Source organism: Mercenaria mercenaria, chromosome 18 (assembly GCF_021730395.1).
Source record: "Mercenaria mercenaria strain notata chromosome 18, MADL_Memer_1, whole genome shotgun sequence".
NCBI classification, from domain to species: domain Eukaryota; kingdom Metazoa; phylum Mollusca; class Bivalvia; order Venerida; family Veneridae; genus Mercenaria; species Mercenaria mercenaria.
In genome coordinates, this window is record NC_069378.1 from 60,026,604 (window position 1) to 60,040,155 (window position 13,552).

General features: G+C 32.7%; 1 protein-coding gene across 2 annotated transcripts in view; it reads left to right on the forward strand.

Moving 5' to 3' along the window:
* The first annotated feature begins 906 nt into the window (after positions 1-906).
* The window catches only part of LOC123539209 (annetocin receptor-like), a 31,907-nt gene continuing 19,261 nt past the window's right edge, over positions 907-13,552 (forward strand). Inside the window, exon 1 of one of the 2 annotated variants that reach the window (XM_045323736.2) lies at positions 907-1,317. The gene's annotated coding sequence lies outside the window, so the exon portion shown is untranslated. Of the gene's footprint in view, positions 1,318-12,527; positions 12,974-13,552 lie in introns of those variants that run through there. The other variant, XM_045323734.2, reaches the window with a different exon arrangement.

The following is a 13,552-nucleotide window of genomic DNA, read 5'->3' on the forward strand; positions in this document are numbered from 1 at the left end:
ATTAAATGAGTCCCAGTATTAAGCTGAAAATTGAATTTGCGTAATTACCTAATTCTCTTTCGTTGCCAAAGTTGAAATAATTAATTTTGGAAAATCTGGGTACAATTACAAAAGTGTTAATAAAATAATTTGAATGGTATTGGCAAAACCATAAGTGTAGCGTTAAAGCATTTGTTAACAGTAATTACAGTTTTAAATTATAACATTTTAAACACTTTTAGTTAGATAATTTTTTGGTTCTTTAAAGGCACACCACACCAAAATTTATTTTTGAACCATAGTATAATTATATGTACGTTTATACTAAACATAAAACGAATATTTTTGTGTAAACGGTACAGTGTCAGATGAAAACAGTATATACATGTACAAACTATATATACATTTAGGTACGTTATTAAAAATGTATACTTCCTCCTAACTATAAACTCTATATAATTTGTTTATAAGTCAGATTCAGTTTGGGAGCATCTTCTTCGCTTTATACAGTTAATATCTAAAACGAATTCTTATGGAAACATGCGTATATGATATCATTAATATTTAACCCTGACATTTTCAAAGAAGTTTTGTTTTTCACTCCAAGATACATTTCGCGAAGAGAACGTGGAATAAATATACTTAACCATAATTTTTGGAAGCGCTACATGTACACTTTCCCTAATGTCCATTGTCACTGGAAGGTCAAAAAAGGGGAATCGTTATTTACACTAGTAATCATGTTAGTAATATAAAAGTCATTATGTTTAATATGCCTAATGTTTCACTTGTGTCAAAGATGCTATATGCGGAAAAAAGTTCTGAAAGCCCGTCATGTTCAATATTGGAGGAGAATTCCATTTGTATGAAGTAGCAGAGCAATCTCTGAAACGAACTATCGGAGTTTGAGTAGGACGGCGTGATTATACAGGCGTGATTGAAGGAGTCCTGTGTTTGCGAAAACTGCTTCATATCAATTTGTTACATTAGCAAACACAATGCAAATAGGTCCTCTAAAATGCTTTGATAAAATGTTTTTAGAAATAAATAGATATATTCCAATATTATAGTGTGATTAAGGACGATATTGCAGTGATAGGATGATACAAAATGTTTGATTATATAGCGGGAATATTTGATAAATTATAACATCAAAAGATAATATTAATATAACGCTTTCTTTGAAGCTGACTGAGTATAGAATACCGTGATTGATGCCACATTAGACAAATCAAAGATATAGCATGGTCCTATTTTTCAGATATGGCTTGCTAAATTGAAAGAATATAAAACACAAACAAGATTTATCGACGTGGGATAAATTATGTGCTGAATCGTGTGAGTATCTACTTAGTATTTTTATTTATTTTAAATCTAAAAAAAAATATTTGCGCATTACTTCATTTCATTGAAAGCAACAAGGATTGTATAAAATCTTGCGATAATAACATTTGATGTTAGAAACATATGTTTATCATTAGAATGTTAAGAAGTTAATTTATTGTTTGCCCGGCAGCAATCACTTACATATTTGAAGAAAATAAAATTTTAAAATAATGATTGTTAGATTTCATACATTTTACAAGTTTTACTTAATGATTGTTAGATTTCATACAAATTTTCACAAGTTTTATTAAGTGATAAAACAAGTCATGATAGAAAAATAATATGCTTACAGTTGTGGGACAATTTGTTATAATGTAAAACTAAATAAACTGATACTAAATCTAAAGTAATGGTATTAAAGTTTTCATATTTTATATCTGTTGCGGTCTGCATCGGAATTTCCTTGCGATTATGTTTACTGTATGGCGTTTCGGAATTCCTTGGACGATACTGTAGCTCATATAGATATCTGGCGTTCCTTTTATTACCGGATAATTCCGAACCTGAATACGAAGAATTACGTAATCAAACGGAAATTCCCGAGTGCTACATGTATTAAGAGTCCACTCCGAGGATCTGGGGAACCTTTAGTTTTAAATGGCAAGAATGCGACAGCTGTAATCCACTCTAAAATGACAAAACATCTTACAAACCATGGATCTGAATTATTATAGATCACATTATCTCCATTGTAGTAAAAACGTAATGGGATATGCAATTCAGTTCAAACGGTCGTACTAGCATGTTATCTATATGTATTCATGTGAAAACTATTATAGTATTGTTAAATTCTCCAGTTGTTAAACGATTTTATTCTATACTCAGTTCCAAAAGAAAGTGTGCACTTTTTAAGTTTAAATATTTCAAAAAATTTCCTGACGTTTTTGTTTCATTTTTTCATACACTAACTCTCAGGTATAACTCAAAATCTAAAATGCGCAACAATTTGTTTACGAACTGATTTAAATTTTGGTACCAAACATTCATGAAAATAACCGAGAAAAAATAACAGAAAACTAAGTGCATACTTTCTTCTGGAACTGAGTGTACATAATTTCTTTAGAGCATTTTACTAACAGTTTATGTGAAGCGCACATATATTTATTATATTTATGTTTTTATTATACTAGAATTAAGTCACGTACATGTAGGTACGGAGTAAATGTACCATATTACAAATGTATATAAATGATATTAAGCCATCCTATAGCTTTTGAGTAATTGACTTCGTAGTAACATTTCCGCTGAAAGTAGAAAATGTACCCTTTGTAATAAAATTATCATTTGATTATACAATAAGAATGTAAATGGTACAAATGCTGCTTAATGTGTATGTCTGAACACTGTAACGGAATGTACATTTTTTATTTTATGCTGACTGGTGAAATGCTGAAAAATATCAGTGAGATATTTCTCTATATCACTCACAGTGCCGAACTTCTTTTTTTCAGATAAAATTATCTCCCTTGAAATATATTCTTTAATTAACTCCCCTTGTTGCCTTTATAATTGCTGGTATCCTATAACAATAACATCCTATTATAATCCTAACATTCAAGCCATACAGGAGACATGAACAGCTAGACAATCCTATCAACTCAACCTTACGTAATATGCCAGCATTTTCGTCGAAATTCTTCCCCACCCAGCCAGTTGTGTTCCAAATTCCATCCTTTTGTGAGGCTATTCGTTATGCTATACAGCTCCTAGACCAATATTTCCATTAAATCCATGATGATATTTAATTATGCAGCTTGATTTTCCAAGGACTTTCGATATTCCCGTTGTTTACGTTTTTCGGGTTGTTTTTTAATCTGACCTTCAGCGTTTGTAAACAAAGCAAGCTTCCGGTTATTTAACGAACTGACGGAATTGACCGAAAAGTTTTAAATATGCGTATACGTAATTACTGTCTGTTGGCCGCGGATTGTGCATTTTTTAACAAAATATTTTAAATGCAGTTTTTGTTTTCAAAAACAAAATGGCGTCGTGTTGATTTCATGGACCTAATAACCAATATTCGATATCAATGTGCCTGAGTGTCCATGGTAATTTAGCGGATGCATCATATGTAACACGGTAGCCTAAACAAATCCTAATATCATCATGAAGTATTGGTCTTATTTGAACATGTAAGCATGTGATAAACAGAAAATTCGTTGATCTGCACCAATTAGCATAAAATAAAAAGAAAATTTGTTTGTTTGCAGTGTGATATCGAAATATATCTTCACCGATAAGGGAGACAATTCTGAATATATATATACTCTCTTTATTTCAGTCTCATCAGTGTACAACATATATTACATAATATACATAATAGAATATCAATAAAATGCACACTGCCACTCTATAAAAGAGTTATAAGAGACTTATAGCTAAAACATATCAGTATTACTTTGACTATTAAAACACCATGTTAAAAGAAAGATGTAGCTGCTAATAAGCTCAAATAAAATGTTGAGGCATGCCCATAAAACCATATATAAGAAAGCAGCCAAATTAAAATTTAGCAGTACTGAAAAAAAGTAAAATGATTTTATCTCATCAAATTGTTGATGAGCTAATTAGCACCCACTTCTTATCAAAAATTATACATGAAAATAAAACAATCATTCAAATATCAAGAGCTGTCTACAAGACAGCTTGCTCCACTATTCAGCAATTTGAAGGTAAAATAAATTTATTTCACAATAAAGACCTCTACTTACATACTAACACTATGTCTATAAAGGAAGCATCCGGGAACATGACCTTGACCTTAGGTATAGTGTGCCTAGTCCCCTCATATACCCCGTTTGCATGCCGGACAGTATTTATGTCAATTTATCAATAGCATACAAGCAATAGTAACAAATATATATATAATAAAAAAAAAAAAAAAAAAAAAAAAAAAAAAAAAAATTCCTTGAAAATAATCTAAGTATAACACCTTGGTGACCTTGACCTTAAGTATCGGCCCAGCCCCTGCATATTTAATTTGCATGCGGAGCAATGTTAACATGAAGTTACATTAAGCTTTAAGCACAAAGAACAAAGAAAAGCAAAGGTTGCTGAAAAAAAAACTTAGCCAAAAAGAAAAGGCACACGCCGACAACAGGGCACTAGGAGAGTAGCACCCATTTCCTTCGAACAGTGGAGCTAAACGTTTTTTTTTTTTTTTTTTTTTACAGAGGTAAAAAAATTGTAAAAGTGTACCTTAGCATTATTTACAAAGATAAAATTGTCTTCTACGTAAAATATCACTACAGGTTTTGGCACATCTTCTGACTAATGATGGATATGTGAACAACACAATAAACTGTTCAGTTTCTGATAAAGCAAGGAAATTAGGTTCGGCATTCAATGCATGGTGGAATAAAGTCTCCCTCAAATCATCATACAAGCTACAACTAAGAATTACATGTTTTTCTGTTTCTACAACATCACAAAATGGACATTTTCTATCTTCCAGACTTAAATTTTCGTACCGGCCTGTTTCCAACCTTATAGGTGCAACACCACAGCGAAATTTACAAAATGCTGACCTATGTTGCAATGGCATTATCATTTTACAATAACTTTCTACACAAAAACCGGATTTCAAAATACAGTAAGTTCTAAGTTTGTTCCGTCCTCTACCAGACGTGCTGTCAATTCTGTTAATAGAGTATGCCCAATTGTGTACAAATTTTTCCATTGATATCTTCACAACATTTTCTACGACAACTCGTTTAGACACATGGTTATTTATGCCACAGTAGTTGTTTAAATTACATTCAGTTAGTATATTTCTAACATAGAAAAACCAATTCTTACATGACACACGTGATTTAGAAATAGCCCATTGTGCAATTCGCTTGTTAATTCTATCCGCAGATGTATTACAAAGACGCACCCAAAAATTTGAAACAGTTTTATATTGACGTACTATAGGGGGCTGCCAAGCCATCTCTCCAGCAAGTGCTGCACTAGGTGTATATTTACCAACACATAAGAAAAAACGCATGGCTCGATTATGCACTGCATTAATACAAGAGTATGACCGATAACCCCATAATATTTGTTTAAAGGTATAACGAACACATATAATTACATTGTTACTAGAAAATCATGACATTTTAAAGGGAACTGCAAATGAGAATCAGAAGTAGATTGTATGGCAGAATCCGTACACTAATCCGACAGCTTGTTCTATCTAAAACATGAACTTTACTGCCAGTGTTGATGCAGTGAGAGTGTTGATGCTGCGAGACGTTCACGCAAATGCTAATTAAACCATCAGGAGTAAACGATATTGAAGACAAGTATTAATCAGTACAAAATATTTTAATTAGGCAGAAATAAACTAATTACTTCAGTCATTTATATATACAGCTGTCATTAACAATAGATTTGTAATGCAGGTCTTAAAATAAGTTTCGTCATTAGAGAAATATTTAAACTGTTTTGCTTGGAATTGGTGTCTATTAAAGCCTAACTGCCGTATAAAAGCCAGGATATGGCGCTGGGGCATTTTTATATACACGATACATGCTTCACATCAGAAGCCGTTTCTCTACTGAATAAAAAATGTAATAAATTTCAACAATACACATTGAAACTTTCTTTATCAATTCGGGTAATTAGTTTTTAAACCAAAAACTCAACTCAAACTCTTTTATTCTCTCAATTCATGGCATACATGAAAACATGAGGTAAAACATATAACATTTTATAATCGAGGCTCTTTATATAAACAATTATATTTATGTGTATTTAAGTCAAGAAAATGTACACTACAACAATGATTATACTCACTAAGCAAAATCTACATCTATAAATTGGTTTCCAACAATCTACTTTATCGAAGTATAATTTATATCAGGCATGATGAAATACCTTGATATCATTTTTTTTAAATAAAATAGTAAAATATAATATAATTGTGGAGGGCCACACAGAAAAATAAACAAACAAAACATCTGTGAGCATTTGATTGTTAAGTTTGACAGTATGGTATAGGTAAGTCAAAGGACTTCGGACACTATCATATGCTTCTAGCCTACATTTTGAATGCAAAATTCTCCATAAGTATTTAAACAATACCCAAATCGTTTCGAGCCAATGATAAACCAATGTGTTAGTTAACTTATTACAGCAGAAACTGTTTTTATCTGTTCCTATCAAGATGTTTTTCTTATTTTATCTTAGTCAGGATATATTTTCTTGAAAAAATAAAATGTTTAATTTCCGTAAAAATATAATGTCATCACTTTACGGATGTTTTAAATATATAAATTCCAGTCGTAAAAAGTGACAAAATCTGTTTATTTAAGGAAAAAATAACATTTTAAAATTAAAATCCTAAAAATAAATAAAAAAGCGAGCGATATTTTTGCAAACAACCTGTACTTGATTTATCTATACACTGTATACACTGTTCGTAATGTAAAGTTATTGATGCATTACATGTATGAATAGATATACATGTATAAGTGACCGGTCAGTTTTATTACAGTGGTTCAGGTAGTTATTTAAGTACATGTACATGTCTGTATAGCTGTGTTTTAAGTGATGGCAGGTATTTGTGTGCTGTATAACATTAATACTACGAAAAGGCAGTCATCTTATCAAGCAGTAGGGTGGGTTCTTGCTTGGAATAAGTACCAGTGGCACAGATAATATTTGTGCCGCGCCATGAGAAAACCAACATATTGCAATTGCGACCAGCATGTATCCAGACCAGCCTGTGCATCTGTGCAGTCTAGTCACGGATCTGTGCTGTCCGCTAACGGTTTCTCTAATTCCAATAGGCTTTGAAACCTAACAGCATGGATCCTGACCAGAGTGCGCAGATGCGCAGGCTGGTCTGGATCCATGCTGGTCGCAAAACACTATGTTGGTTTTCTCGTTTTCTCATGGCACGGCTCATTTGGCTTAAACATTTAATAAAAATGTATCCGAGATGACAGTTCTTTGTGGGGATTGCCTAAGGAAGCTGTATTGGAAAAAGTTAAATCGGGATAAGTCTGACAACAGCCCATTTAAAGATAATGTTGTCTAATCAGGGCAGAAGTTGTGAGCAAAACACATTCGAAATGTATCATTTGTAGGGCTAAAGTAGAAGCAGGTCGATGCATAAAAATTCCACCTTAAACTCGGCTGGACCTTTCAGTTCGTTTTCGCGTCTGACCGTATTTGTATATGTCATCTGCATGGAACGCGACTTGACACATCACTTTCGTGACATCACACTGAATGTGAAACCGTCACTGCCATGACCTGCCAAGAGGCTACTGTTCTGGACCTATGCATCACAGGCATATCAATAGCAAGCGTTATTTCTGTTTGATGGACTATAGTCAGGATCAGATTATCTGCTGTGCACATATTGACTCTTTTTTGTGGTGTTTAGTCCGTCGCAAAGGACAATACTCAATTCAGTTTTCACAGAAGGAAGAACATGAAGTAATGAATCCGTGTGACATTTAGTTCGTGTCTAAAAGAAATAAATATAAACGCACAGAAGAAGATGAAAAAAATTAAGAAATGAAAAATATATAAAAATACAAAAAATAATAAAAACAAAATGGAAAACAAATAACATCCTCATCGCTAATGGCTGGCGTGCGCGTCGCGAGGAGGGCATGCAGAAGATTAGCTGGTGTGTTGCTAGTATTTAACAGCACACATTTGCCAATCTACTGCAACAAACAACCAGGATAAGCCAATGAAAATTTAACCCAACGAATAATATTCACAGCAGTTGCTTCTCTCACTACTATACATGTATAAAATGCCTATGTGTACCCTCTCAAACATTTGCATAGTATTTGAGTTACAAACAGATGTAAAAATATGTGACAACCTAATTATTAAACATGAATGTAAAAAGTATTGGTTACTTTATATTTAGGAACACCCTGTAGTTATATTTTTTGTTTAAAAGTACTGTTCCACCCCTTGCATCAACACAATAATCACGGAAAATGTGTATAATTAATATCTACATGTGCTGGCCAAATATGGTTTTGATGCACGGGTGGGAACAATGTTGTATAAAACAAAATAGCTTTTATATGTATAATAACAGGGTACGTAATTCTATTTAGAGCAAAACTCACCGTTTTATGAAACAAATATTGAAAATTTGACTTTAAGAAATAATTTCAAATATGTATTTTGATGGTGTATGTAATTAAATACTTATTTCTTAGTGGTTTATTTTTCACTGTTGGAGTAGGCAAATTCAAATAGAAAGTGTCCGAAGTCCTTAATTGATATAGGTGGCATGTGTGGTCAAACTATTTGTAACATGATTCGGATTGAAACTGGGAAATAAAGTGGAATTTCAGATAGATCATTATTTAAAAGTCCACGAAACGAAACAGAAGACTGAATCAAATGCAATTCATTAAATTAATGGACAAAAACAAGTAAAAGTATAGTCTATAACTTACATAGAAGATATAATTTAATCAACGTACAAACTTAGAAAGGATGCATTTCATGAACTTACTCAGTTTCGTTTGTTCAGATTTGTTTTCAGACGTATGAGGCATAGTTTCAAAAGCTACTTTAAACCTACTGCAAAAATATTTAATTAGCCGGAAGGAGCTAATGAGGTCGTGAACTCTGGAGAAGTAAACAGCTCCCACGTGGTAATGTTTGACACTGCAGTGAGCTTCATGTATCGGCGAAATATAATCTAGAGTACATGCAAAGCCTTACTAGAAAAAGTAATTTGGATTATTTTAAAACTGAGTAGAATCATTTCTTGCAGTAATATTTCATATAATTTGAATACGTTTTATATGAAGATGTAAAGAATTCAGCTACAGACAATGAGATATGCAGAATAGATATATATCAGCATAGATTTTTATCATCTTTCAGATCTTACCGCAGCAACACTTGCTAACTTGTGCTATTTTGTGTGTAATGTTTTTCATCTAAAACTTTAATAGTTTATTATTTCTACATCGGTTGCTAGATTATCTTAATTAAAGAGCCTGTCAGCAGCAGTGATGGAGAGCCAAATGACTATTCGATTTTGAAATTTAATTCATCCCCAATTTTTATATGAGGAATGTTAGTGCGATGTTAAATTTTTTTCATTAATCTGATTCAAATATGGATGCGCAAAATTATAGATAATATTGATGTATAGTAAAATGTAGGTTCATATTTCTCCTTCAACTGGCAATTGTTAAATCATTCAAGCTGAGAGACAGCCCAGTGTAGCGTGGCTTTTTGATTGTCTTCTCCTAAAAATATGTACTGCGTTGTTGCTTTAACTTAACAGTATTTATCATTAGCCGATAACTGAAGAACCACGTCCCCATCGCAGGTCCATACCTGTACATATGCACAGCAAGTGATTCCAAGTCATTGGCATTAACTCTACCAAAGAAAAGTTCGTGTTCCGATTCCTTTAATTTTTTTTTTTTGAAAATCATTCTACAATTCATTTTAATTTTAATTAAGTATTTAAGTATGTTTTTAAATGGGCATTTCATGAAAATGATATGCACACACGAATTCGCCAATTTAATAGTTAATCGTTGCAAGAAATAATTGCTTAACTATAAAATTTTATTTTAATATTTTTATAATTCAACACGAAAATAGTTCTACCAAAGTCATTATATTCAATACGCCCTCGTTGTGGAAATGCAATATGCAGACAATGCTTCGGAAAATTGAAATACTTTGATATCGAACCAGTAGAGTATATTCAACATTTTTGACTACGGCTTCATATTTATGCAATTCGTCATAGATTGTTGCTCTGCTACGCCATATCCTGATACTTAAGTTTTAAAAATCGATCCTCAGCCATTTACATAATATTATATCTGTATTTTATTTTGATGATAGCTTTCTTAGTTATTAATAGTATATCACGTGAATGAATTTTAAACACTTAAACGCTTTACAGAACGCAATTAATATAGAAAAAAAGTATTTTATGTCCAGATTTTGTGACAGATGCTTATGTGTTTTAAAAACGATAAAAGTGTGTTGACAGAAAAACTTCTGAATATGTACTGACCTGTGGAGCAAAGTCCATGCTGTCAGTTAAATTACGTGTAATAGTTAGTGGCTTGTGGTGTGGTATACAACCAGGTCGATTCGCATATACAAACTGAACTGGCTAATATACTGCTGTCTAGAGAAAATATCTATTAGATAAATATCACTAAAACTCTATTTAAAAGACTATTGTATGTAGTTATAACTGTGCGTGAATAGAATACACTGTGTTTAATGAGCATATGTTCTATTTATTCATGCGGAAACTAAACTACTTTTAAATTCACCCCTCATTAAATTATTTCATTTTGCGTGAATAATCCAATAGATTAATTTCGTTGAAAGTTTATGTGAAAGCAAATCTTGCCTATCATTATCAGTTTCCTTTATATTTCAAACAAATGGTGTAAAAAATATTGTAATATACGAGCACATTTCTACAAAATCGAAACTTAGCATATAGCGTTTCGAAACAAAGGTTTATGTAAGTATTTTCAAAGTTGATATTAACGTGATTATATATCTACAAAGCCCAGGGTGTTCCAACAATGTACGCTACAACTTCAGCACCTATACAAGGGATGTTAAACAAATATAATCGATAATTGTATTTGTTAGCTTTTAAGTCAGATAAAGGTCTACAAATTGACAATTTAGTTATATTCAGTACCAATTTCACCGGATTAAAATTATGAATAACTTGATTTGCTTATTGTTTTATCCACCGTCTGATTTTCCAGCTGATTTGGTGTAGCCAATTTGTTTGGATGGCTGTTAAGATGTAGCTGGGCTTCGTAATTGAAAATCAAAAGTGGAATTATGTAATATTTCCTCTATAAATCTTAACGATTATTTTACCTTTTGGAATCTTTGGTTTCATGTAATTCCCATCTGGATCTTGACTCTAATTATAGGTATCGCCTAGTCCAGGAAGAGACGAAAACCCGAACAGAGCTTCTGTATAGAAATAGACTTGGAAAAAATACGCAATCAAAATCACACGGTTTGAAAATAAATCTGCTGACTTGTTTCAAATTTTAGAAACTCAGTGAACACTGAAATTTGTAACTAGTGAACTATAAAGCTAAATTACGTATACTTTCAATAATGAAATACAAATTTATGCAGGCAATAACGTAATTTCTTGCATAACAGACGGGGATTTACGGTATTTTTACCAGTGCTTACGAACTACATATATGTAGCAGATTTATATAATAATTTATATTTCATTTCATAATCCAATACCTTGACAGGTCTTCCTTGCTCCTGATAGTATATTTCTCGATTTGAAAAATCGTTATTTTATCAAAAAATAATAACGTTACGCTGAAACTGATAAAACAAAACCGGAACTAAACTTTGTCATTTGTCTTTGAAAAGTCATGACGTCTTTCCTGCTTATGGACGTTGGTTTCCCGCGTTTTGTTTAAGTACGCATCCGTCTTCTGTATGTTTTGGATTTCCGATATCGAACGTCAAAGGGTGAGAAAAATGTGCAGTCAGTCAGGGGCTCGAACCCGGGATCTCTCGCTTACAGGGCGAGGGCCCTACCGACTGAGCTAACTGGCTGTCTCACACCTTACGTGACCAAGTCTGTACCATGACATATGTTTTCTCTCAAAACACGAAGGCGTAGTCGCGGTGTGGTCGCCGTAAGAATTGTAAATATGAAAAACCCAGGCTAAATATAGATTTTTTAAACTTTTACTTTCGCTTACAAAATGTAAGTAGGCTCTGATTGGCTACCGTAAGGGTCGTCAGAATGCAAACTCAGTTGCATTACTTTTGGAACACCCCTCATAAATGTTATAGGAATGTTCAGATTATTCTAACAATGTAATTTGTATTTGTTGATAACACTGAACAAAAGAAAATACCAGGAATGAAATTGCTTAAGAACACTTGTTTTCTTTTCTATACCAGTTCTGTTATTCTAAATACGCTCTACCCTTCTTCATAGCAGTGCTCAGTAGCATGTGCTTCTGTTTAGAAACAAAAGTCACGTGATAGAATAAGCTTGTAAGCTTGGTCACTATGTCTGCCACATTCGCGACATCTTAACTTTGACGTTTTAACTTTAAAATATAATTGTTGCAAGCAGAAACATTAAACGCGTCAAATTGTGCCACATGCTGCAGAGATGCAGTGTGCCGACAATGCTTTTGAAAGCTAAGAATTTTCAATATTGGACGAAGATCCTTTACATATAAAGTAGTGTTGCAGTCGCTGAAGCACACAGTATCGGAGTTTAAAAGAGACAGCGCTATAATACACGTCAGTCTTTGTGTTAGATATATCCCGTGTCTCTTAACAATTAGATAGTTGTCTCATTAAATGTTGTATTGATACAAAAAGAATTAAGCAAACATTTTTGAGTGTATTTAACGAGATACCTGGGATGAATACGTAGAAAGAGAGATGATATAAACATAATATTTCAGAGGGAACAAAACGTGCAATCCCAACATTTATAAAAATAAGGTAAAATGAAGCCAACAAAGATAATATTATTATCCTGTATTTTTGCAAAGATATTTATCATTTCAAATGTACATGTATAGACCTAAAATCTCTCTGCAGTTGGATTACTGAAAGGATTTATATTCATGTAAGTACATTCTTTTTCACTTTAGTACTTATCTAAATAATACATGCATTTAATATTGAAGGAGACTATCAGAACAAGTGTTTATTATTGCAAGTTTTGATAGGTCTAATGGATACAAAAATATGATACAGATTTTGTTATTTTTTTTTCGAGTTTACTACTTAAAACCGTTTAACTAAATTAGTACGAAATGTTGTTTTTTTCGAAACAAATACATAAGGTGACGTCACTGTATCTATAAACCATTACATAACTGCTTTCCCAGATTTCTGAACGGATTCTGTCCATCCATAATAGGTGAGAGCTCTCCATTTAGCTTAAAATGTAGTAATTATGTGATTTCTTTAACTAGAAGAATAGATTTTGACTCCCTTCTACTCTTGAATTTTGGAATGAATTCCACTTTATACTACATTTGAGCCGCGCCATGAGAAAACCAACATAGTGGCTTTGCGACCAGCATGGATCCAGACCAGCCTGCGCATCCGCGCTGTCTGGTCAGGATCCATGCTGGTCGCTAACAGCTTCTCCAATTCTTTGGTTTTAAAAGCGAGCAGCATGGATCCCTACCAGACTGCG